Here is a 25004-nt window from a genome sequence, read left to right on the forward strand (position 1 = left end):
TGCAGGGTTGTCAACGTGCAGAATTGGGTTGAGGAACAGAACTGGGTTCAGTCACAGAATTGGATCCAGGTGAAACAGAAGGAAAGGCCCCTGGAAACCTTCATTATGACCTCCCTGTGACCTTAAAGGGTGGAAAGAAGGAAAGGCAGGATGGGTGGTGTGAGGATCAGGACAACCAATCAGAATGTTACAGGAACAGCCAACCAAAATGCTGCTTTGTGCACACCTAATTAGCATAGATGTCCAGCCATGCCCTGGAGAGAATGGGTTAAAAACCTCAGATCCTGTCACTTCTTGAGCACCCTGTCTTGAGAAGCCCCCCAACTCTGGGTGCTCTACTCTCCCACTTTACACTTTTCTATCTCAATAAACTCCACTTTACACTTTTCTTCTTGTCTGTGAAGTTCGTTCTTCGGCTTTGTGGAACAACAGCCTGATTAAATCTCCCATTTCACAGGCACAGAGCTGGGTCCAGGCTTACTGGGTTCAGGCAAACATCAATTTAAGTGGGCAGTGCCAAGCAGGGGGATCAGATTGAGCTGAAGCCCTGGGGACAGAGCTGCTAGTTTGTCACCTGTTGATCCCATGACACCCCCCCCAGATGTCTGATGAAGAGTCAGTATGCACAACTGCACCCCAGTGCCAGGCACCCCTCCTTCTATATGACCCAGGTGAAAGGGGTACATCATTCCTTGACCTGCTCTGGTGTGTTCAGTGAACTCAGGGACCTGGTCTTTCCAATACGTGTTTGATCCGCCCATGAGTCCATGTGCTCTTGATTTCACTCTATGAGTTCCTGGTGCTAATAGTTTATTTGCATAAGTGCCTTGTGGTTTGGACTGAATGTATGATGGTTGCTTGCTTGCCCAAGTAAGATGCAGAGTCATTCTGCCTCAGCATTTGCACTCAAAGTGGAGCACACTGCTGTTTTATAAAATGGAGTCGCTCAGGGCAAGGCACAGCCTGAACACCACTGCTCTATATGACATGGAGTAACTTAGAGCCTGACCCGGCTTGATCTCCTGAAAAGAGCAGACTCTTCCCCCTGCTCCCCTGAGAGGTTACTATGTTTCCTTTTTCCATTACTGTTTCTTTTCCTTTTGTCATGAAGAGATACTTGGAGATTTTATAAATATCCTGTTACTCAAATTTTCACCCATGAATTTTAGCATCCACCGGTGACTTTTGCCTCCTTCAATTATTACTATAATGGTGAAATGATTATTTTTATCCCAGCATTCATTTTTTTATGGTTGTTAAGAATCTTAGATAAGCTCCCAATTCCCAAGAAGCTTCAGTCTACTAGCAGAGATGACTAGTACACAGACAAATATAACTGTGACATCAGCAGGAGGTACTGGAATGGAATGTTCCTCCACAGAAGAGGAACATGACCCAGGAAGGAGAGATCAGGGATGCCTTCCTGGAGAAGGTGGTACCTAAAGTAAATTTTTAAAGGGGGGGAGTGAAGACAACCTATAAAAGGAAAATCAAGCACAAAATGGTGCAATAGAAGTGGGGTGGCTGCAGACAGTGAGGATGTAACTGTGGCCAACCCTGGGTATTGGGTCATGGGACAATGCCCAGGTCTGCAGGAGTGACCAGGAACTGGGCTGTGCAGGTAGACAGAGCCTGGAGGCTGATGGAATGAGGCAGGTGCGACATGAAGGGGCAAGACAGGCAGAATGGGGGTTAGTCAGGACTTGAGCTTGTTGGTGTGGGTCACAGTGGTCTCCCCAGGAAAGACTGAGGCAGGTGGCCAGGCATGGTGGATCATGTCTAAAAGTACGAGGATCAATGTCCGAGACCAGCCCCAGCAGAAAAATTAACTAAAAGCCAAAAATGAGGGTGTGTGTCTCAAGTGGTGGAACACTTGCCCAGCAAGCATGAAGTCCTCAGATCAATCCCCAGTACCTCCAAAAAAGGGAAAAAAATCCCTGAGGCGCAGAGGGGTGAGGTCATGGGCCAAGGTCACCCCTAAAGAGCAGGGTGATTAGAGCTCAGATGAGTAATAAAATAGGTTGGGGTGGGGGAGCGTCCCCCAGCTTCCTGAGCCTTCCTCTCAGGACCTGTGCCTGTCCTGGGGACCCAGAGAGGGCTTCATGGGGCCCTGCCCTCAAGGAACCCCCTGTCCAGAGAGTTCCAACTGGGCCTCAGGTCCAGTGGACAGATCCCTCCCTCCCGCCTTCTTGGGCTCCCTCTCAAAGGGGCCAGAGGTAACTAGGCAAGAAGGCCCAAGTCTGGCCTTCATTTCCTTAAGCTGAGAGCCCCCCATCCTAACACAAGAACTTGAACTGAGGCACACAGGTCTGCCATTTTGTGAATTTGCCAGAACAAGCCCCAGTGATGACTTTCTTCCCAGCAAGCAGATTGGTTACTGCTGCTGGCTTCCCACAAGATGTCACAGCGTGGGACAGGGGCAGGACCCGGAGAGGAAGCAGAACAGTGAGTGGCCTTGATGGTGGGAGGGCAGGATGGGGATGGAATGCAGAGAGGTCTGTGGAAGGCTGAGGTGGGTGACTTTCAGTCGACCTGCCTTGGCCTGGGAGGTTCCACTGAGATGGGAGCTGAGTCTCCCAGGGCCATGAGTGCAGAGGCTGAGCCCAGGCCTGGGGCCTGGTGCTGAAAGCATTTCCTAGGCACAGAACACGAGAAGCCGATTGTAAGCCACCACGAGGCTCAGCCGGGGATGGTCATGTGTCTGCCGGTTCCCTCGTGCACACTGGAAGCTCTTCTGGGACATGTCACAGTGACACCTCTGAACAGCATGCAGAATCCTGAGCTGGCAGGGATCTTTGAGATCAGTCGGCTCAACCTCTCATCTTACAGTTGGGAATGGATGCAGGGAAGCTGCAGCTGTCCAAGCTCACAGAGCCAGGGAGGGGCAGGGAGAACAGTGGAAAAACTGAGGAACACAGCAGGGCCTCCGGGCACCCGGTCCAGGCCTGTGCTCCCCTGCAGAGGGCACAGCTGCCTGCGGGGTTGTGTGGCGATGCGTGCTGCCTTGAGGGCAGCAGATACTACATTAATCACCTCGCTGGGCAGCCAGCTGGGGGAATCTCCGGGCATCTTCCCCTCCAGGGAGAGGAACAGTGACCTGCTTTCCTTGGGTCAGTGGCTCCCTGCTTAGTGACCGCCTTCCCGTGCTAGGGGAGGTGTGGACCACAAAGCACAAGGGCAGCTCCCGTCTCCAGCTGTCAGTAGCTAGACTAAAAGCAAGATGGTGTGTGGAGAGTAAATATCAGCTATGGCTGAAAGGAGAGTTCCAGCTGCATGTCCAGTAACGGCAAGCTAGGCTGTTTGGACCAACTCTCCCTCTGGACTTTATCTGTAGGTCAAGTATAGCAAGGTGGCTCAAACCTGTAATCCTATTTACTTGGGAGTTGGTAGGGTCATGATTTAAAGCCAGCTCTGGGTTCGAAAGACCCCCATCTCAACCAATGGCTGGGTGCAGTGGTGCATGCCTGTCATCCCAGCTATGTGGGGAAGCAAAAAGAGAATTGCAGCCCAGGCAGCCCGGGCATAAAGCAAGACCCTGCCTCAAAAACAACCAACACAAAAGGGGTTGGGGGTGTAGAGCACCTGCCTAGCAAGAGAAAGGCCCTGAGTTCAACACCCAGTACTGCCAAAAAAAAAAAAAAAAATGTTAAAAGCATCAAAAAATTGGGTCAGTGGGGAGCCCAAGTCACATTCTGGGGGAAAGAAGAGCCTGTTAAAAGGATGTTGGAGCTATTCTGTCCTGCAGCATTTGCCAATGTGGAGAAGCTGGGCTTTGACCTTGAAGGGGAATGGTTGAGTAGAGAGAGGTCAAGGTCAAGGTATGAGGAGTCTGAGAGGTGATTCTTCCCCAAACCAGGAAGGGCCCCCAAGGGCTTTTCCCTACTAATCCAGAAGGAAGACTTCATTAGCATTAAAAGGTGTAGGAGAAGAAAAGGAAAGGAAAAGAAAAAGCATAGACCCAGACATACAGGCTGTGGCCCTAGCTGACAGGGAGGCCTGATTTTTATCACCGCTGGCCCAGGACTCTCTGGGTTGTGCTCTGAGCTCAGGTGGTCAGGCAGAAGCAAATAATACAAATCCTTGTTAGACAGACTCTCCATCCTTGGCCTCCAACCCCACAAGGACCCTTTCAAGGACCCTGAGAAGCACGAGAGATATCTAAGAAAGAAAGGAACCAAGGCCCATGAGGAAGAACCAGCAGACAGAGCAGCCAGCACCTGCACAGACTGTATATTGCAATTCAGGAACTCAGTCAGAGATCACATTTCAAGCATTAATAGCCGAGTGGAGCACACTTAGGGCTAAGATCACATGGCACAGCTCATCATCCCCCAGAATTCCATACAAGGAGGCCTGCAAGCCCAGGACGGGATGACCCATTAGGGAGGCACTGGAGCAGCAGGTGGCTGACAGGCACAGACAGAAAGATGGTGTCCCTGACTTTCCTTCTAACTAATACTGTGTAATTGTGCCTTCAGCCTCCATGTACAGGGAGAAATTGATTCGCTTTTTTTTTTAATAGGACTGGGATTTGAACTCAGAGCTTCATGCTTGCAAGGCAGGCACCCTATCACTTGAGACCAGTGATAGAGTGGTCTCAAAATGGACGCCCAGTCCATTTTGCTCTGGTTATTTTGGAGATGGGATCCAGCAAACTATTTGCCCAGGCTGGCTTCAAACTGAGATCCTCCTGATCTCAGCCTCCCAGATAGTGAGCATTACAGGTGTGAGTCGCTGGCCCCTGGCTGAAAGGGATTTGCTCTTAATAAAAAGTGTATACAGATCCACTGACAGTCTACTTCCAAAGGCTGAAGCAAAGGGTGCCTTCTAAAGATATTGCATTTTTCCCCAGTTCCCTTTAGTTTTGCTTGCAATTATCTGAATCTTAACGTGTGTGTGTGTGTGTTTCTGGGGATTGAACTTTGGGGCCTTGCACTTGGCGCTCTACCACCTGAGCCATACCCCTAGTCCTTTTGTTTTGAGTTTGTTTTTCAAATAGGATCTCATGAAAATTGCCTTGGCTGGCCTGCAACTGAGATCTTCCTGTCTCCCTCTCCCTAGTAGCTGGGATTGCAGGCTTGTGCCACCGTGTCCAGCCTTTAACATCTTCTTGGTGGGGGTGGGAGGAGTTGGGAATGCTATAGAAGTTAGAATTTAAGTCATCACTTAAGTCACTTGTTAAGTGACCCCCCCTTATGCAGTACACTGATCACTGACTTTTAGTATTTGTCACTTAGACTTACTTGCATCTGCTCATTGCAGAAGTACTCCAAAAATACAGGGATGTTTGTGCGCCACATGAGGGGAACTTTTTCCTTTCCTCTTCAACTTCTGTCTGTAGGTGAGAGCAAGACCACTTTCAGCTTTGGCCACACTGGCGGCAGTGTTCCGTTGTCCCTTGTGGAACCCGTCTCAGGACTCAGGTGCCTGCTCCTTCCCCTGGGCAAGTGAAGACAAGTGGACAGGGACATGCCCTACGTGTTAGCCTGTCCATGCCCTTCTGGTTCCCCACTGTCTATAGGACAAAGTCCCAACTCCTTCAACTCCATTTCAAGGCTCTTCATGTGTCCTGCCTGGACTTTTTTGCAGCCACCCCGTATCCACGGACTGCCTTGGTCCAAAGCTGATGCTTGCTTTCAGACAGGCAGCAAGGGGCTAGTGTCATTTTGCAGCAAGAGAGATAACAGGTCAGTACTGTGGGCTCCCTATGAGCCTAGTCGGGGCCAGGGCGACAGCGGAAGGCAGAGTCCTTCTGGTCTGATGAGGAGGCAGGGAAGCAAATGATCAGAGGTAACCAGGAGGCTGAGGTTTGCCCAGGGTACCAGGGGGCAGTGGGGGCAGGGAGGACGTGGGGATATTGGGGGATAGCAGTTAAGCCACCCAGCCTACAGGCCTCCAAGGCCCCTGGGAGGCTGGAAATGAGGGAGTGCTGAGAAGCTGTTCAGTAACTCCACAAGACCCCAGAGCCCTGCTTGCTTTTGAGGGGAAGTCAACAGTGCTGGGCAGGAAAAAAAGGGACACACTTGGAAAGCATCAGCTCAGCCCTTGGCTCCTACTTAGACCTCATTGGATAGATTTTTGGTTTTGTTTTAAAAATCAAACTCAGCCCTAACACTTGCCAAAATGCTTTGGCTCCCTAGTGCTTCCACCTGGAAAGTGAAAGGATGGATTCACAGTCCCCCAGGCTGTCTTCTCACCAGCCATGCAAAAGCCTTGCCTGTTGGGTACTAGTCCTGTGCCCCTTGCTGCACCGTGCCATAGTCCCCTTCCAGAGAAACACTGACGGCCTAAACATGCTGCAAAAAATCAAGCTTCCTTCCTGCCTCTAGCCGCCCCCTCCTCTGCACACATGAGGCGCCCAGACAGAGGAACGCTCTTCCCCAGGCTGCACCCCTGGGAGGGTGCCAGTGGCGGTGAGCCAGCACCCAGCGTGGGCGCAACTCCTGCAGGCTCCCCCGCCCACACACTGCTCCTTGGCCTCCTCAAAGATCAAAATCAGGCCCTCGTGTAGATTTTTGTATTCCACACTGCAAGTCTCAACGAAAGCCAATGTGTTCACTTGAAAATAAATATCAGAAACAAAGCTAGAGGAGAAGGAGGAGCATGGACAGACAGGAGAAATGTCACAAATCCTTTGTGACATGCTCTGCGTGATCAGTAAACAGAGCTCATCCGAGCCAGGGGTAGGGTGGTGACAAGGGCCTTGAGCTTACGGACCAATTCGATTTAAAATAGACTGGAGACTGGCATAGGGTTTCCAACACTTGGTTTGGCCAGGTGAAAACAAACCAATCCCTATCAGCTATTAAGCATGTCATCTAAGAAATTTTCACTAAAAAGCATTTCCAACTATAAAGGACGGACACTCAGGAAAAAAAGGGGTAGTTGTTTAAATCAGCTAGATGCTGCTTTCTAGAAAACTCTCCACTTTGCTGCAGACCCAGAAAACCTCACTGAACATGCCTGACCCTTCCAGGGAGTTCATGCAGAGCCCAGGGCCTGCAGGCTGCTCTGGGCTCAGGTGCAAACCACCTGGGCTGGCTGGCAGGATTCTTCTGTAAAAGGCAGACAGAGTGGAACAGAGGGTCACGGGAGGGAGTAAAGAACAGGTACATGGCTGGTGTCTGCAGGGAGGGAAGGCTCCATATCAGCTGTGCTGGGTGGTGAGACATCTAGAGATGGTACCACGAGAGCTGCGCAGTACACAGCAGGAGGGGCGACGTGGGGCAGAGGGAGGCTGTGGCAGTAGGGTAGGTAGGACAGGCAACCTTGGGAAAGACCTCAGGCCAGTGGTCAGCACATTAGGAATATGATCCACCCTATATTTCTACAAGGCAGGCACTGTGCCCTGTTTGGTAGAGGAAGAGGCTGAGGTTGGAGTCAAGTCAAATGCTCGAGGTTGTAGAGTAACTAGAAGATAGAGTCAAGATCTGAATCCAGTTCTGTTCAAGTCCAAATTCCAGGCCCTGCCTGTTAATTTTGTAAGAGGAATGGGGTGTGAAAGAAGCAGAGGCAGTGCCATGTATATGTACTTGAATGTGCAGTCTGTCCCCTTCATCTGTGTGGCATCTGTTCCAAGCCCCCAGAGGATGCTTCAGACTCAGCAACTGAGCCACACAGATACTGTTTTTTCCCTACTCACGAACACCTATGATAAAATTTAATTCATAAATTAGGCACAATAAGAGATTAAAAACAACTAATAACAAAATAGAACAATTTGAGCAATACACCATAATAAAAGTTATTTGAAACGATGAACTATTTCTGTGATGTTTCACTTCATATTTTCAGACCCGGGTTGATCGCAGGTACCTGAAGCGACAGGAGGCGGAGCAGTGGATAGAGGGACCACTGTATGCCTAACCTCTGCACTCCCCCATCCCTGCCCACCCACAGCAGTGTAGCTCACGGGCAGGCCCTCTGCTCAGGTCAGAGCAAACATCCTTCAGGGACCAAATCTATCTACACATCGTGCTTCACGTGAGACTCCCATGGTCCTTTCCAGGTCACACTGGTCTGGAAGCTCCAAGTCCATGCTCTGGGCTGCATGACCATGACCCAGTCCCCAGAGCCTCAGCCACTGAGAACTCAGTAGTGTGTGCCAGATAGGAGGGTATCTGTCCCTTGGGAAGAGAGAAGGGTGGAGAGGGAGTGGGGCTGTGAGTGGGTCTTGGCATTCCCAAGATAGACATCTGACCCATGGTGAGCAAAGCCAGTCTGTAAACTTTGGCTGGGGTCAGGTTAATTATCAAAAGGGTAGTGTGTCTACCATAGCAGCAGTTTCTGGGCCTGTAGAAGGTTCCAGACTCTACAAACCTACAGTAAACGCAAAGCTTCACTGGACTGCTGGGTAACAATCATAGGTTAACACAGAGCTCTTATCGTTTGCTACTGATCTGACGGAGTCCACCAGCCCACAGAAGCCTTGCCACAGTCCTGGGAACACAGACTGACTCCCCCATAGGCACAAGACCCTGTCTGGCCAGGGCCTGCTCACCTCTGCCCACCTTGTACCATTTCTACCCTCTCTCGCCTTCAGCATGGCCACAGCCCTTGAATGTACGGCTGCTACTCCCTGGAGCAGCAGGGCCAGGACTGACCTGAACGCCATGCTTCTGTGTCTGCCAGAGGCTGAGGTGTCAGGCCAGCAGGTGGCTCCTGTCCAGCCAGCTGTCATAGGGGTTCCCACGTCCACTAGGAGACTAAGGCTCTTAATTTTCTCATTTACATGTAATTTGGGGGAAGACCTTGTTGCCTTTCTGGGCTACTGTGGGTTTAAGCTTTAACATGAAAACACTGTTTACCTGGAATCTGAGGGTTTGATGCCAGTACCTGGGTGGCAGCTGAACATGTGCTCCAGGTTGGCCCCCTCTAGGTCCAGCCTCAGACACCAGTAGCTCCCTATTTCCCATCAGCAAATACCTAGTTCTCCTGCCCCAGTGGACTTCTACCACCTGACCCGAGAGCCTGCTTCCAGGAGATCAGAGGCCACTGTCCTGACTGATGACACTTGGGACACGCAAACTTCAACCCGACAGGCTTTGCAAATCACCAGCGAGCAAGCCAGTGACCCTCAGAGGCCTTGGACAGTTCCTGGAAAGGGCTTACCTAAGCTGCAAGGTAAACAGATAGCTAGGCCTGAACCCCAAACCCATGGGAGAAGCTTTACCAGGGTGGGGGCGTGGACAGGGCAAGTCACTCTCACATATTCCCTAAACACAGATAACTGGTAATACCTGCTTCCCACATCTGTGGTCTAACCCACTGCCTGATAAGTGGCAGGTCTGATCAGTACAGGTGGCCTCCTCCACGTACTCGGCCCCCTGATTGTCCTGGCTACTCTGGCTGGATGGGCAGGTGGGCGTGTGCAGCAGTGGTTCAGTGTGGCAGATGCAACGTTACAGACTTGCCTTCTGTCCGGGGCCTGCAACAGGCCTGTGTGACTTGGTGCAGCTGAGGTCCCTCTGTGCCCGGCTGCTTTACTGTAATGTGAACATAATAATTACCTCTCAGAACATCTTAAAGGTCTGAAAACATGAAAAGGGCCCTGAGAAAGGAGCAGCTGTGAACTAAGGTACACATGCCCTAAAGCTCCCAGTAGTTGCTATGACACCACTGGGGGACTGGTGGTGCCCAGAAACATTTTCAAGAACTGGTTTGTCTTCAGAGTTATAGACTTGTACTCAATCTATAACTGAGCACCTCTGATCTGCTGTGGGCCCCGACCCATCAACACTGAAGGAGGCAATGAGAGAAGGATGGAGAGGTGTCCTGGAGCAGGGTGCCCTTTGTGACAGCTTCTTTCATGCTGGGTGCGTGACAAGACCTTTTACCTCTCTCTTCTGAAAGTGGTTTTCCAAAAGAAAGCCACTGCCTCCTGGGGTAGCCTACAGTGAGTCATTTCTGGCCAGAACACGCCACTAGAAAAGTCCTGAGTTTTCCTCTATCTTCAAGATGTCCATGAGAGGGACATGTCTTAGTCAGGTGCCAGTGGATCATGCTTGTAATCACAGCTACTTAGGAATCTAAGATCAGGAGGATTGAGGTTTGAGGCCAACCAAGGCAGATACTTCCAGAGAGCCCACTCCAAAATAACCAGAGCAGCATGGAATGGAGGTGTGGCTCAAGAGGTAGAGTGCCTGCTTTGCAAGCATTAAGCCTGAGTTCAAACCCCAGTCTACCCCTCCCAAAAAAAATTCTCTCCCTAAATCCCTGGGAGCCCCAAGAACACCAAAATATTTTTCTGTGTCCACTGAGTGTGCACAACTACTCTGTTGACCCTTACACATCCTTGCTCCTCTTTTGCCATATCTTTCCAACTGCCTGATTGTACTGGGTTTATGGCAGACCATCTGGGAAAAGAAGTCAACACACCTGCATTTGGAATCTGGGTCCTTGGAGCCTGTGACCTGGGGCAGGTCAGGTAACATCTTTGAGTCTGGATGTTCTCAGGAGAATGCAGCCCCTGTGGGCAGCCTCTGGCTACGGCCAGGACACCTAGCACACTACTACCACCAGCTGGATGAATAGCAATGCGCTGCAGCCTGCCCACTATGAGATAGGCAGGATATATTTACAGATCACGTCGTGAAGTCTGAAACAAAACAACTATCAGTTATTGCTAACTAGCGTGCGCAATAAAAGCTGTGCTTGCCAGTGGGCAAGTGGGACGATTATGTGGGTGTCTGGCGAGTGGGGCAAAGTTCACTACGGGTACGAGGCTAATCTGCAGGGGCGAATGAAAAGAAGTCTGCGACAGGTCCGAGTATGGCCTGGTCTCAGTTCCCTGAGCAACGTAGAGATGTGTGTTTGAAGTTTCCTTCTGGGGGAAGGTTCTCCAGGCGCTTGTGGCCACAAATAGTACAGCGGCAGACTCAACGTGAGGACAGACGGGAGGGCTGGCATAGCACACATTTCGTTCCCAAAGGAGGGTGCCCTGATGCGCTGGCACCGCGGGGCTGTGTGCCTTCCGCGCAGGGAGCTCCAGCGGCGGCTCAAACAAAGGCGCTTTGCAGCGCTCTCGCCTTCTCCAGCCATTGGCTGCCGGGGGCCGCGACCTCCCCCGCGCTGGCAGAGTCCCAGCGCCTCAGCCCGGCACACGGTCAGCCCCGCACCCCGTGCGCACGCAGAGGGGCGGCAAGGCTCCGGGGCCGCCAGGGGCGGGCGGGGGCAGAGGGTCGGAGCTGGCTGCGCCTCCCCGCGCCCGTCCCCGTTGCCCTTCAGCATTCTCTTTCCTCGCCCGCCACACCCACTCTGGCACCTCCGCCACCTGTTGACGCGCGCTCCCAGCTCGCTCTCCCTTTCTCCCAATTTTGCATCCCGGGGTTCCAGAGACAAAAGGTCCCACCAGCCCGGTCCCCTCGCACTTCCGAGACTCGAAGGCACCCGCTCCGCGGTCTAGACCAGCTCACCGAGGGAGGAAGGCCTCGCCAGCGTGGCAGGGCCACCTCTACCCGTCCCGCGGCCTCGCGTCCCCGGCCTTAAACTTCAGCCCCTCCGGGTGAGCGCGGCCGGGAGGGCGTCTGTGCCCGGCCACACGCAGCGTCCTATCGCGGCGCCGGGTGACCTTGGACAATTCATTCGCCTCTCCAGCCTCAGTTTCCCCCACCCCCCATGCCGCAGTCCACTAAGCGAGCGCAGGGGAGAACTGCACCCATTCGCCTCGGCCCCGCCCCCGCCCCGCAGCAGCCAATCGGGCGGCGCCGCCCGAGGGGTGTGTCCCGCCCAGGGGCCTCGGTTGGAGCTAGGGGGCGGGGCTTCCGGGGCGGTCACCGCACCACGGGACCCGACGGGGAACGGCCGAGGGGCGGCGCGAGTCGTGGGGACGCGGCTGGCACCGGCGCGCGGAGGCGGCGCCGGGCAGGGGCCGGGGACGCTGCGGCCCCACGGCTGGGGCGGCGGGGCGGCGGGGGCGGAGGTAGCGGCCCTCCTGGCGCCGCCTCCCTCGGCGCGCTCGCCCAGCGGACCGGCAGGCGGAGGACCGCGGCCCCAGGTGCCCGGGGGCGGGCGAGCACGCGCGCGCGAGGGGGTCCGGGGCCTGGCGTCCCCTGCCCTCGGGACAGAGGGCGGTGGACCGAGAGAGGAGGGGCCAGGCAGCGCATGCGCACGGCCCGGGGGCGCGGAGCTGGAGACCCGGGGACAAGGGACGAGGGCGCACGCTGAGACCTCGTGCGGGTCGCCCAGGGCCCACGGGGCTGTCCCTTGCTGTCTTCCTCCGAGCGCCGGGACTCGGCTCAGAATACTGGCGTCCGTAGCTGTCGCTGGGGCTGGGGGCTTCGCAGAAGTCGGGGCTGGGAACCGCAGCGACGCCGGGTCCTTCAGGTGTTCCCGAGAGGGAGGGCCCACCGATCGGGACACCGGGGCGCGTCCTTACGGCGCGGTGGAATCTGGGTGTCACCGACCGGGGGCGTTTCCTGAGACCCGCAGGGATCCTGGAGGCGAAGTAACCTGAGGCCCCAACAGACCCACTGTAGGGTCAGTGAGCCCGGCGGCTGCTGTCGGACGGAAGAGACTCACGCTCGGGTTAGTGTCACCAGATGCAGAGCAGTTTTGAGGAACAGTTCCCACTTTGCGCCTGAGCACGGTGTTCGTTCTCCGGCGTCCAAGACAGGATCCACCGGGTAGGGTGAATCCTGCGCAGGCCCTTGGTGCCCAGGTGACCTCTGCGCGGTGCAGTGAGGGGACAGGGGTACCCCGGAGTGCTAGGGCAAGTCAGAAGGGTCAGTTCTCCCTCTAAACCCACCTCCGACTAAACGGGGACAACTCCACGTGTCTGCTTTCCCCTAAGCCTCTTTATTTTTTATTTTTTAAATTTTAATTTAAAAGAGAGAATGTTTGCCACAAATGTCAAGATTCCTTCCAAGAGAAATTCACGGTTGTATAATGTCTTAGGCTTCACAGGCGCAGTACAGGGTTCTTGAGGCTACACACCCACTTCAACCCCTGCCACCAACCCTCACCCTCCTAAGAAAACCAGAGAGGTCCCCTCCTCCTAGGGCTGCTTGGGAGGATGGGCACAGAGCTTTCTGGTCACGACCCTGTGACACTCTTTGTTGCAAGCAACAGGGTCACAGTGACTTTCCCAAGGTGGTGGAGAGTTGGGGGGGATCCAGAGAACATATCGTAATCACTTCCTCCTTTACCTTCCTACTGCCAAGGCTGAAGTTAAAGGCCCTCCCTTCTCGGTGAAGTGACACTTTGTGGCAAGACAAGCTCGGAACCAAGGCGTTGTCACCACAGGTAAATTGGATTGATTTACTCTCCAGACTGGAATGTTTTCAGTGCTTCCTTCTGTTGCATTACAGACCAGCAGTTGGGGGATTAGTGATTACTTGTGTAATGTTAAGTGCATTTTCAGAGCTTGGAAAGTGAGGTAAATGTGGATGGATTCACTTTTCAGTTCCCAGGGAACTTCATTTCTTTATGGCAGGCTGGTTTCGTTCATTTCAAAGGAGATCCTGTAACTTTACAGTTGCATAGGTTCTGAACAATGAGTAGTAAAACAGTTCTCTTAGCTCTTTTCATTTTGATTAAGCAGATGGCTGTTGACATAGTAGGTCAGTCTCAGAACTGCCATCAGGCAGGGCAGGGAGGGCCCCAAGAAACAACCAGATGATAAACATTCTTGTAGTTATGGTCTGTGTAAGACAAGATTTTGTCAGTGGGCCTCCTGAAATCCTATACAGCTTGGAAGTAAAAGTATGTTCACTGACAGTAGAAAAAATGTTTCTCTCTCTTTTCCCACATCCTAAACATATGAAACGAGCCATAATCATAAAATAGTTTTTTAACTAACTTATGTTTGTCAAACTGGTAAAGCAGTTCTTAAAATTTTATGTGTAGGTGAGAAAGAAAACATGTTTCCTTTATATAGACTTTTTTAACTTGCTACTTAACTGGTACTTAAGTAAAAGCCCTCCATGTGAATAAAATGTATTTCTGTTTCATCATTTTAAATGTTTGTATAATATTCCATTGTGCTTAGATAATTATTTAGGCAAACCATATGTGTGTGTATACATACATATAACATATATCCACGTATAGACATATAACTTACTCATTCTGTGCATATTGACTGAATAACTGCTAGGGGTACTGTGCCAGTTATGAACAAGACAGTTATGGATCTTCTCGTGAAAATGACTTTCATACCAGAATATAAAAAAGAAAGTTGATGATTGTCCTCACCATGATAAGAAATGATGATGCCGGAATGGGGGTGGGGACACTGTTTGCCAGGACCCCTACCCTTTCATGATTAGTGACTGGTACTCCTTTTCTTGGGCGCTGTCCGTGAGCACTATTAGTACATATTCTGTAGTCTTTTTAAAAAACTATTCATTAAGACATCTCTTTGCTTACTGTAAATAAATTTTAATCACACCAAATTTTCTTCCCTCTTTTTGTTCTCAGTGTGTGTGTGTGTGTGTGTGTGTGTGTGATTGAATATGTTCCTGGTGACAAATGGAAACAGTATGTTTTTGTTTAATGTGCGTCCTAACTTTATTGCATTAGAGTTAAAGGATATGGCCTGTTGAATTTCTGGTTTGGGGGAGGAGGTGGGGTGTCTGTTGTTTATTTCTATTTTTGGTGGCTTGATACAGAGTCCATTTTTCATGGACTCTGGACACTTTTTAAAGTTGGGATTTTAGTTTGTTTGTTTGGTTATGGTACTGGGGTTTGAACTCAGGGCCTTGTGTGTGCTAGGCAGGTGCTCTACTATTTGAACCACTACCTAGACACTTTAAGAAGGTGTGGCTTCTGTTTGTGGTGGAGACATTTGCTGTATCTGTTATTTCAGCCTTATCAATCACTTCTAGGGCCATGTGATTAGGGAAATTTTAACATAGAAATTAAATTTCCAACTCGGTGGCAGGAGGGGTTTTCGTTTGGTGTTGTTTTTTGGTGCCGAGGATGAAACCCAGGTCCTTGCTGCGCATGTGCTCTACTACTGCGTGACACCCCAGCCACAGGAGAGTTTTAAAGCAAGAACCTCTTAGGAAAAACCCTAGGTGTTCCAGTGGACTGTGTTTAAAACCGTTGTTTCCAGCTGGGCTTCTTATGTCCGTTTCTCAGCTTATTCTGTGGTAATGAGCTTGTTATTTGAAGGTGTGTGTGGTCTTTGCCGCCAGCATTCAATGCCCAGTGTCTTAGAGCAGTGACATTTGGGTGTCTTAGAAAAATTCATGCTCTTCACAGAGCGGAGCCCTCTTTGCAAGGTGTCTTTGTAGTTGAGCTGCACTGGTTTGAGGCCGCACATGGGGAAGGAAAGAGCGTTTGAAAGTCTTGCTTTGCATCAGGAAAGCCGCTTGATGCAGTGGAAAAGGTATTAGGTCATCAATCCTGAGATTTGGATTCCAGCCCCTTAGCTGCCACCTGCTGGGCGGGAGACCTCTGTCCACCTCCCCAAACTGCTGTTTCTCGGCAGAAAATGCAGGTCCTCTCCAGGCCACCTCGGAAGGGTTTTAAAGCTCAGAAGCAGTGTCCCGGGAGGTGTCAGAGACGAAGGGCAGGCCTGGACTACCTGCCTTTCTCACCTAGCCAGAGGTGATGCCTGAGTTGTTTTGGCTCCTACTGTTTTATGATCTTTCAAAGGCTTTCAGAAAGAAACTCACTCCCTTCCCTCCCATACATCCACCCCCCACTCCAAAAAAAAAAAAAGGCTTTATTTTTGAATAGGTAAAGGAGTGTTCTCTACCAGTGAGAACAAAGTTGTCTGAAGTGGTTCCTGTTGGTTTTGGATGTGAATATGCCCCAGGCTTTGGTGATGATGTGTCTTGCCTTTGTCCCTACTCCAGTGTATCTAGGCCATGCCACAGGTTGTCCCTCATGCTAGGGACAACCTAATGCAGGTTCAGTGTAGTGTCCTGGATCTGGTGTCTAGGTGCTGCATGACACCACAGCCCCTGGTGAGTCTCCCTTACCCACTGAGTGCATGCTGTGGGCAGAGTGTATCTTATTCACTGCAGCCTCAAGTCCTGAGCACTGAGTAGGTGCTTTTTAATGTGTAAATGGTTAACAAAATTTAAATTAACAAGAACTTACTGCCAGCTGAGCACCGGTGGCTCACGCCTATAATTCTAGCTACTTGGGAGGCTGAGATTGGATCGTGGTTTGAAGCCAGCCTGGGAAAATATTTCAAGAGACCCTCCTCATCTCCAAAATAACCAGAGCAAGTGGTAGAGTACCTCCTTTGCAAGACTGAAGCCCTGAGTTCAAACCCCAGTCCCACTAAAAAAAAAAGGAACTTCCTGCCCAGTACTCACACATGGATGGGAGCAGGCTGGGGGCACTGAGGCAGCCTGCAAAGGGTGGCCCACCCCCATTCGTCCACAGCTCCCCTCATGCCTAGAGTGTAGTTCCCATGGCAGCGGGGCTAGGAAAGTGCTGGTTGCAGTTGAACTAATTACGCTCACAATTCTTGATAGGTTTGAGGTATATTGTGCATTAAATAGACTTATTGAGATGGCCTGAGGATGTGTCTAACTCAATTGCTAGTTCTTTCTGTAAGATTATGAATTCAAATACCAAACAACTGCCTTAGGTAGAAGAGGAATATGGGTAAACTTTTCTGAGTTTAATGAGGTGAAGGTCCTGTGTGGAGATGCATATTAGAGAAGCCCTGATTAAGTGTCCCAGGAAAGATGGCTGCTTTTATTTCGCTCTAAATGTGCAAGTAGATGTGGGAATAAAAGAAAGTTTCTAACCCCACTCACTTGCTGGACACTCTTAGCTCAGAGAACACAGCAAGCCTTTGGAAGAGCATCATTTTGAATCCTAAGAGGCGGGAGTAGAACACAGGATGACTAATTGTCTCAAAGATTATGAAGCCTGTTATGAACAGTTTGAGATTAGGACAGGATCAAAAGTAGTGCCTCCCCCAGCCCCAAGCTCTCTTGACAGCTATTTGTAACTGAACAAGTCTGTGGTTTTGTGATAACCGTAGCGAGGTGTCAAATCACTAAGTGTCAGGATGTCAGGAGGAGAGACCCATTATTAGAGGGTGACTGTGGATGGTTATGTCCCTTTCTGAAACATGCCAAGAAGTTAGTAGCCAGCTTTACACGAGTATTTACAAGGAAGCAAAAAGGCTTGTAAAATGTAGGATTGCACAATCAAGTGAGGAGCCAGCCTTCGTGATCTGGAAGCATGTTTCTCCTATCCCCCATGTGGTAAGTAGGGAGAAATTTCAGAAGCATTTCAGGCAGCTTTCCGCATTGGACAAAAGGACATCTTTTAGGCACCAACAGTAGCAACCTACTGTCCTTGGTCTAAAATTAGGAGTCAGTTTGATGCATTATAAACTGAAATCTCATTATAGCCTCTTTTTTTGTTCTGTACTGAGGTTTGAACTCAGGGTCTACACCTTGAGCCCTTCCACCAGCCATTTTCTGTGTTGGGTGTTTTTGAGTTAGGGTCTTGGGTTGCCTTTGAACCGTGGTCCTCAGGGCTTGTGAAGTGGCTTGAGTGGTAGAGTGCCTGCCTAGCAACCATGAGGCCCTCAGTTCAAACCCCAGTACTTCCAAAAAAGAAAAGAAAAGGAAATAAAAAAACCAAAAACCTGTTGAACCATGGTCCTCCTGATCTCTGCCTCCTGAATAGCTAGGATTACAGGCGTGAGCCCGGTTTACGGTCTTATTTACTCACCATGCACTCACTTTCTCTTTTTCTGTCTGGGCATTGAGGAGGGGATTCATATGAATGATGCTTGAGGAAAAATTATTCAGAGAACTTTGAAATTTGGTTTAAGTGGGTTCATCTCTGGCGGTGGGAAAGTTATTTACAATAGTATTGAATGTGTGTGCAGGGTCATTGGGACTTTACAGTTTAGGAGGAGTATATTTTGCTTAAGTATTATGACTGCCTCTTTTATTCCCACTTTGAAAAATGTTACAGAATCTGTCACCAGATATGGGCAAGGGAACTCTGCTTACTCTCTCTACCCAGCTTGCCTGCTGATTCGCAAGCAAGCGGTCAAAAGTGCTTGAGTGCTGACAACAGGACCTTCCTTCTCTTCTTTCCTTCAAAGAACGCACTTGTTGAGAGTGTTTTCCAGAAAGGAAACCATGGTATCACTGTCTTTTTCAAATTATAAAAATAAGCCTAACCTGTTATACTCAGTCCTGGGAGAGGCAAATTTTATTTTTTTTAGGTTCAGTTGTGCAAGGATATGCAGAAGCATGCTCGTGGAGAGTGGTGACGGAAGAAGGAGGCTTTGAGAAGTAAGACACAAAGCAGAGAGAGGGGTAGAATGTGCAAACACAGCCGTGGTGACGCCTTTTGAAAGAACACTAGCAGGGACGGAGTTGAGGAAACTCATGTGACAAGTGCTGACAAGAGCACGTGGGTGGGAAGGTTAGTGCCTGGCACATTTGTCCAAAGCAGAGAAGATTCTAGATGCAGGGAGGATGGTATGAAGAAAGTGTGCACACTCGGAAGGAGTACAGGGGCAAACGGCTGAGAGAGAGAGAGAGAAGGCAGATCACAGGTGGGGGATGAAGTGTGCCACCCAGCCACAGCAGCCCAGAACTCCCAAGGGAGAGCTGCAAGTGTGGATCTAGGCCAAGAGCAAAGCCACGGTTCCACGTCAAGGGGACACGGATGGTGACAGGAGGAAGCTTCAGGTGGACAATTTCCCATTAAGAGCCATGGTGACCCTTCCAAGGTCCCAGATGCCGTGTGTTGATGGAGAAGATAGCATACCCAGCAGGCTATCAATGGGAAGAGGGCTGGCAGAGTGGCTTAAGCAGTAGACTGCCCATCTAGCCAATGTGAGGCCCTGAGTTCAAACACCAGTGCCGCCAAGAAAAAAAAGCAGATCAAAATGGGAAGAGATAAATATATTTTTCTTTCATTCTGAAGGTCAAACGTGACCAGCTTTTCCACTGCTCCGTTCTCTACTTAGATAAAGCTAATGAAGGTAGATTTTAGGGTGTAGGGCAGAAGTCTAAGTGAAGGTGAATATTTAACCACATTCAAGGGCAGCTGATAATGGTAAGAGAGGCACCAGCTTCAGAGCAACAGGAACACTAATAAAAAGAGCATGAACCTTAGGAAGTCTTCGGTCGCCTTTTGAAGAATGTATGAGCTCAAGTGTAGTTTTCTTGCAGAAAAAGGCATTTTCTAGCAGGTATTTCACAGAGATGCCCACCCAGTTATGATACCGGGTTTGATACAGGCTCTTCAAGAATGAAATCTCAGAAAGGCAACACTTTAATCTAGTGATTAAAAACTAGAACTGAAAGAAAGAATTACTCAGGGCTCTCTCCCCACTTGAGCCACTCCACCAGCCCCCATTGTCCCGGGTCCAGCCAACCCCTTCACCTCCCACCAGGCCCTGCACTTTGCTGTCGCTCTCATGAGCGCCCTGTCCAGACTTTGCCTGTGACCTCCCAGACTCTCTCAGTGGGTCTTATTCTGAGCCACCTGTGTTTCCCTTCCCTGCCTCAATTACTGGCCTCCAGCTGGACTGAGGCCAGGGCTACAGATAGGAGAAGGTGCAGGGTCCACACCCATCACTTAGCAGCCCTTAGACTCAGATGGATTTCTAAACTGGCCTGCCTCAGTTTCTTTGTCTTTAAGTGGGACGAGTATCAGTGCTTTTCACAGCAAGTTATACCTGGCAGGTGGTAAGAACCGGTAGCTGTTTTTCCTCACTTGCCATTGACTCACCCATCAGATATTGATCAGCTTCTGTGGTGAATGGGAGGGTGTGCTCCGTCTCCAGGGCGCCATTTTGTGTGCTGGCCCCTCCCAGTGCTCCCTCTGCCTATTTCACTGAGGAAGAGGACACACACCCTTCCCCTGACTCCCTCCTCTCCTCCCCTGTAACCGCTATTTACCCTTTAAGATCTCAGCTGAAGATTTCCTTCCAAGGGAGACCTCCCTGAGCCACCTGCCTGGGTGACACCTTTCTGATTCGGGTACTTAAATAATACCTGATGATTCTCCTCCAAAGCACTGGTGCATTATGTGTTTGTTCGAGGGGCGGCTTGGCGATGAGATCCCACAGATGTGGGAAGCTTTGGTGGCCTCACTCACATCATAACGTTCAGCAGCAGCTGCTTTGGGACAGGGAAGGCTCTGGGAGTCTGTGTCTCCTGCCAGGAAACCCACTGCTTGCCATCCCTTCAAGGCTTAAGCAAATGCCACCTCCTTGAAGCCTTTCTTCATCCTCTCCCAGACCAGATTCTGGAATTTTGTTCGTGTATCCTGTGGCAGTTTAAATCTCTCTGCCCTGACCAATTCTGCCGTCGCTGAGCAGCTGTTCATAGAGTACATCAGTCCCTGCTCCTGAGTTGGTTCATTTATTCAGCAGTTATTTACAGCACACCTGCTACGTGCCAGGCACTGTCCTGAGCTGGGGAAGCAATGGGAAGCAGCAGGACAGTCCTGCCATTACAAAGTTCTGCAGTACGGGAGGAATCTGACTCGCAGCACAAGGAGCAGCTGGGAAAACCTAGCGAGCCTGACCTGCGGTGTGGGAACAGCCTGAATAGAGGGCCAGGGGCACGTGCACAGTTTAACAGCAACCCCAGCATGCTCAGTGCATGCTTATCCTTTAAAAAATATTCACAATTTCCTTTCATTAAAGGAACTTGGTTGAGGAAGAGGAAAGACTGCATAAAAACCCTCCGAGAATCTGCAGGACTCATTTTAGCTCTTTTGATCATGACCTTAAAGGCATTAAGTGCCGCCTTAAACTCCTCTTGACCCACATCGCTCAGCAGAATCTAATCTTAGGTGATTATTAAGTCTAATCAGGAATCTAATGACCGGTATTCAGGAAACACTGCATTCAGTCACAGCACCTGCCTGTTGAGGTCCCCGGCGGGTCCTCCAAGCAGTGACTGCACATCACCACCAGGGCGGTGGCTTCCTGAGAGGCGGGTCAGAGCAGGGGTGGGTGTGCTGTGGGCTCAGCACCATTCGGTTTGACTGACATGCACAAGGCAAATTCTTGCTAGATGAATGCAAGTCTTTTATCAAGACTTCTTTCCTAGAAGTCAGGAATGGGTGGGGACAAGGTCCTCAAATGCAGGCGGCTTCTTGCTTTGCCCGGCCAGTGTGGTGGGGCAGGCGGCAACAACACCCTGCCTGGGAGTTACGAGACACATTGGGTCTGGTGTTCCTGGACCCAGTGCCCTGGCTGCCTTCCTCCATGGGTATGATGATGTGCTGGGTGACCTTTTACTAGCAGGCTCACCACTTCGTATTAGACTCTGGAAATGAGACGAGGAGATGGAGTTGAGGGTCTTTGTTTTTTCTTTTCAAGTCTGGTTTATTGAGATGAATTTACATACAGGCAAATTCATCCTGTGCATGATTGTATGAGGTTTGGAAAACCTATCTGCTCCCAGTTTTCTTGCTGGGGGTCACTCTCAGCTTCTAGGGGCCACCCATGTTTCTAGGCTTTGGGCCCCTTTTGTTGTCAAAACCAGCAGCACAGTTGGAGTCCTCTTGCTTCTCCAGCCAAAGAAAGTTAAAGTCTCTGCTTCTCAGAGCTCAAGTGATCTCCGGGGGCTCACCTGGAGAATCCAGGATGGCCTCCATCTCAGGGTGCACCCCTGTAATCAAGTACATGCCCTGGGTGGCTTTCACAGCAGCTCTCTGAGTTCCAGAGGCAGAAGTCAGGGCCACACTCCTCCAAAGGCTCTAGCGGAGCCCATTCTTGCCTCTCCCCTGGTGCATTGTGGCCGACAGTCCTGGGTGTCCAGTTTATCCACATCCCTGCAAAGTCTGCCTTTATAGTCACAGAGCATTGTTCCAGTGTACTGGCATCTGTGACCAAATTCCCCCTTTTTATGAGGACACCAGCCACGTCAGCTTATGATGCAGCCTACTCCAGTATGACCTCAATGATGGCCCCATTTCCAGTTAGGACACTTCCTAAGTAAGTGAGAAGTGGGCATGGCAGAAGGGACATCAGAATGGAGCATAAGTGGAGCTGTGGAAGGAGTAGCTGCTCTTTCTGTCACAGGAGCCTTTGGAAGTAGGGGGTGAGGCTCCCCCTCATAAACCAGGAAAGTGCAGTGGCTCATGCCTGTAATCCTAGATACTTGGGAAGCTAACAGGAGGATCGGAGTTGTAGACCAGCTCAGGCAAATAGTTTGTGAGACCCCCATCTTCAAAATAATCAGAGCAAAATGGACTGGAGATGTGGCTCAAGCAGTAGAGTGCCTGCTTTGCAAATGCAAAGCCCTGAGTTCAAATCCCAGTCCCACCAAAATTAATAATAAAAAATCAGGAAAGTGTCTGTGAGGAAGGGGTGACAGTGTCCCAGGGGGAAGCCATTTCTGTTTAAAAAGAATGTGCACGTTAAAGAACCTCGCGTAGATATTTTATGACATCGAAAGCGCAAGGAATAAAATGTTGGTAGCAGATGCAAACTTAAAAAGGAGTCTGACAGTTGGCTGTGCAGAAAAGATGCTCACTCCATAAGTGACACTGAGGAGACCGTAAGTGCTACAAACCACTGTGCATGTGACCCTTACGAAGAAACGCTTTGGTTCTCAGTAATCCTAATCCTTTAAATTAACAGCGTTCTATATAAACGTCACTTTCTCTCTTTTATGAAATTCCCTGTGCATGTACTAGGAGAGCTTTTTTTGGCAAAAAGATTTAAAAGTTATGGAGCAATTTAATTTTTCCTTTGCACAGCTTCTGCAGTCTTTTTTGTGGCCTGCACTACGAAAGCACATGAAGACTGTGTAGTGATGGCTACACCATACGCTGAAGCACGCATGGGGGGCACAGATCTCAGGACCCAGGAGAAGGAGTAGGTAGTGGAAACAGACGCTTAGGATTCTTGATTCAGGACTTCTAAGATACAGACTTTAATATAACCTTGCTTCAGTAGCTGGGCTTGGTGGTGCACGCCTGTCATCTCAAGCTACACCGGAGGCTGAAATCAAGAGGATCACAGGTACAGGCTAGCCCAGGTTAAAAAAAAAAAAAGTTTGTGAGACCCCATCTCAACCAGTAGTTGAATGTGGTGCCACATGGCTGTCGTTTCAAGCTATGTGGGAGGCTGAGGTCAGAAGATTACAGTTCCAGGCCAGCCTATGCAAAAAAGTTTTTGAGACCCCCCCATCTCAATGGAAAAAAGTTGAGCGTGGTGGCATGTGCCTTCATCCCGTGACACAGGAAGCTTAACATAGGAGGACCACGGTCTAGGCCAGCCTGGGCAAAAAGCAGACCCTACGTCTAAAATAACCAGAGCAGGATTGGCAGAGTGGCTCAAGTGGCAGACACCTGCTTAACAAATGCAAAATCCTGAGTTCAAACCCCAGTACTGCAAAATAATAATAATAATAATAATAATATAACAGCCTTGCTTAGTGTGTTCAGGAGCACGAAAGACAAGGTTGTGAGTTTTGGCAGAGCACTAAAATTATCTTTGAAAATGGAATATTGATTTGAAATTACACAAAAACTGGAATTCCCCATTCTAGATGCTGTAACAGCAGAGCAGAGTCCACTAAAAGGGTCAGTGAATTGTAAGACAGGTCAGAAAACATACCTAAATAAAGCACACGCTGACGAAAGGACGGAAATCCAAACAGGAAGGGAACAGGAAGTTCTGCCATACACGTGACTAGAATCCCCGGAGGAGGAGAGGGATGGGGCGGGAAGCAAGCTGAAGGGATCATGGCAGATGCTTGTTCAGAACCAATGAGAGATGTCCAGTCACAAATCCAAGAATCCTAAAGAACCACAAACAAGAGGTTTGGGGGTTTTTTTAAATCCATACCTAGACATCCTGTAGTAAAATTGCCGAAGATACAAAAGTGTAGGCATCGTAAAAGAAGGAAGATGTGAAAGGGGAAGACCTTGTCTTCAGAGGAGCCGCAGCTGAGAGCTAATTTCTGAACAAAACAATGGAAGCCAGAAGACAATGAAAGAACCTTCAGTGTGCTGAGTTGGTTTTTTTTTTTTTTCCAGGGATACAAGGTTAGCTTAATGTTTAAAAAGAATCCAGCATTAAAACTAAAAAATGAGCCAGGCACCAGTGGCTCACACTTATAATCCTAGCTACTCAGGAGGCAGAGATCAGGAGGATCATGGTTCAAAACCAGCCTGGGCAAATAGTTTGAGAGATCCTATCTCAAAATAACCCATCACAGAAAAGGGCTGGTGTGGCTGAAGTGATTAGAGCACCTGCCTAGCAAGTTGGGGGCTCTGAGTTCAAACCCCAGTACCACTAAAAAAAAAAAAGAAAAAGAAAAAAACCCATCAAAAAGTGCTTAGGAACAAATTGTGTGAGCCCTGTACAGTGAAATCTACAAAACATTGTTGATTCATTTTAAAAGAAATAAAGAGCAAGTTATACCATCCTTCTGAATCAGAAGACTTGTTGCTTAGATAGCATTTCTTAAGCTGGGTATGGTAGTACTTGCCTGTAAGCCCAGCCAACCTGGGCTACATAGCAAGATCCTGTCTTTAAACAAAAAAAGTGGCAGTTCTTCCCAAAATAATATACAGTCAATGTGATCAAAATCAAGTCTCAGCAGGCCTGTTTACAGAATTCAACAGGCCAACTCCAGACATTGCATGGAAATGCGAAGGACCTACAGTAACTGAGACAACTATGACAAGCAGCAGCTGAAGGCTTTTCTACCTGATTTTAAGAATTATTATGGAGCCGCAGCAATGAAGACAGATGAACAGAACAGAATAGGAAGAGCAGAAATAGACCCACATATATGAACAATTGTGTTTGACAAGTGCCAAGCCATTTCCACAGGGAGGAGAATCTTTACAACAAGTGATCATGGGCGAAGTGGACAGCCATCTACAAAAGAATGAACCTCAGCCCTTCACCTAGTGCTGTGCACAAAATAACAATAGTAACTACATGAAAATATAACATCATATATTGTATTATTAGGGTCATTGAAAAGATCACAGACCTGATTTTGAAGAGTTAAAAGTACAAAACTTTCAGAAGGAAGCATCGGGGAAAATCTTAGTAATTTGGGGTTTGGCAAAGGTTTCTT

The 25004-nt window shown here is 49.7% G+C and overlaps 1 protein-coding gene across 2 annotated transcripts in view; it reads left to right on the plus strand.

Moving 5' to 3' along the window:
• Window positions 1-11862: 11862 nt before the first annotated feature.
• Ppara (peroxisome proliferator activated receptor alpha) overlaps window positions 11863-25004 on the plus strand; it is a 57726-nt gene continuing 44584 nt past the window's right edge. The window contains exons 1-2 of one of the 2 annotated variants that reach the window (XM_020184593.2): window positions 11863-11995; window positions 13161-13242. The gene's annotated coding sequence lies outside the window, so the exon portion shown is untranslated. Of the gene's footprint in view, window positions 11996-12053; window positions 12526-13160; window positions 13243-25004 lie in introns of those variants that run through there. The other variant, XM_074084695.1, reaches the window with a different exon arrangement.

This window comes from Castor canadensis, chromosome 8 (assembly GCF_047511655.1).
Source record: "Castor canadensis chromosome 8, mCasCan1.hap1v2, whole genome shotgun sequence".
In the NCBI taxonomy this organism is placed as follows: domain Eukaryota; kingdom Metazoa; phylum Chordata; class Mammalia; order Rodentia; family Castoridae; genus Castor; species Castor canadensis.